Below are 1,975 nucleotides of genomic sequence, written 5' to 3' on the forward strand. Positions count from 1 at the left end.
CCTACACCATTATTCACGATCTAAAACGATTAACAACATTAGACATCATTTATTTAGTCCCTACACTGAAATTATCGATCAGATCAACGATCACGTTCGCGATATCACTATATTCATTGGCAAATGGTTTCTAAAGCCCATACTAAATTACTCAAATTTTACCTTCTTCGCGATCTCCATCCTCAGATAACTACCAAGATTTTCGATTCAAGATTCAATTGTAATCAACGTTCAGCTCAAAATCATCTTCAAATTAATTCCATTACTTACTAAATCGTTCGATTCAACGTTCTGATTTGCTATCAAATTAAATCATCCGAGGCGATGCGCTCGTATGCTTAATTCCCAGTTATTATTCATTTGGCGATTAAATTACCTCGATCTTCTCACCAATTATCTGAATTATTACGAAAATACACAATTCTTGACAGATTTAAATAATCGTTTTCTACACTAAGCAGTCGTTCCAAATTATTACCCATTAATTCCCAGAATTATTCGATTACGATTAAACTATCTTGATCTTCCCACCATTTACCTGTATTATATGATCAGAAACGCTCACTGCGATCAATTTGAATTAAATTAAACTAGTCTGAATTTATTTAGATCGTTAACATCATGATGACACCAGTCTACTTCTAAACTCTCGTTCGTTTTGTTTATCCACCAAATATCAAGCTAAATCATCATTCGACACGACGCATTTGTTCGTTCACCTGAAACTAGACAAATTATAATTACGATCAACTAATATCCTCTGAACCGATTTACAATTTAATCCAAAATTCCGTTTCAAATAAATACCTACAGTAGTAGTCTTCAAATTTAATTATATTTTACTTACCCCTCTCAACGAAGAAACTAACCATCAGCAATTGATCTCCTTCGATCGAATACATAGTCTAGCTCCCAAATTACCACGAAAATTTTTCAGCCACTTCCAGTTCAAATCACACGATCCGCGATCCTCCGACCTGTAAATTCATCCACAAAGCACCAATTTCTTTTGTCTCTTTAAAATGGAAAAGTATTCGAAATACTTACCGATCGAAGGAACTCAACGATAAATCTTCCAATTATTCGTTTCGTCCGAATGATATAAATTTGCGATCACCAATCACTCTTATTCGCTTACCTAAAACAAGATTACAATTCGATTAAATAATTCTGGCATCGCGTAAATTTCTTCAAAACATTCACATTAGATAAAATTCCCTTCGAATATTCCTCTTCATAATAAACAACGAAGTTATCGGGCATTAAACTGTACAAATTTAACCTTTAACATACGTATATCTATCCGTTTCACTCACGGTCACATGACCCCCCTTAGGTACTTTAAAACTCTCCGTTTTTAAACGTTTCTATTAATTTTCAATAATTATAGATATTTTCCTCAGTTATGAAATTATTTGCTCGTAATCTTATCATCCACTACCTCCTAAATCCAGCTTATAACCCAACCTAATTCAACATAGATACTACCTCACCCTAGAAGCACCAGGAGCGCTAGTTATTTCTCAACTACCTATTTCCCAACCTACCAAACAAAATTCCTTTTTTCTTTTTAAATATCCTCAAATTAGTTTACGTTTTAACAATTTTCAAAGGCGACCATATAAAATTCTCCGATATTAAAATTTCCAATAATTAGCATTCAGCTATAACTCCGTTGATAAACCAACGGTTTTCAATTAAATTCACATTACCATTTGATTAATTTCCCAATCATGTTGATTACTTAATTATTCACCGCAGCCCATTCGAATTCACCACTAATTAAATTAAATTAAATAATTTCCCAATCCATCGATTATTAACGTTTAAATTGGTTTACGTGTATTTCACTATCTTGAAGTAAATTTTTCCTAACATCGTTAATCTTAAAAGTTTCAAAGAGGACAATTTTTACCAACGGGCCCGCCAATTGAATTAATTCAACAAAGATCATCTCAAATTATTTTATTAGTTT

General features: G+C 32.7%; 1 long non-coding RNA gene across 1 annotated transcript; it reads right to left on the reverse strand.

The window, feature by feature from the left end:
• Positions 1–574: 574 nt before the first annotated feature.
• On the reverse strand, positions 575–1,342 carry LOC135841350 (uncharacterized). The gene is made up of 3 exons (XR_010557898.1): positions 1,048–1,342; positions 848–977; positions 575–725 (listed from the first exon to the last, which is right to left on the reverse strand). It is a non-coding gene; the product is annotated as an uncharacterized LOC135841350 (long non-coding RNA).
• Between the last annotated feature and the right edge of the window lie 633 nt (positions 1,343–1,975).

This window comes from Planococcus citri, chromosome 1, assembly GCF_950023065.1.
Source record: "Planococcus citri chromosome 1, ihPlaCitr1.1, whole genome shotgun sequence".
In the NCBI taxonomy this organism is placed as follows: Eukaryota; Metazoa; Arthropoda; class Insecta; order Hemiptera; family Pseudococcidae; genus Planococcus; species Planococcus citri.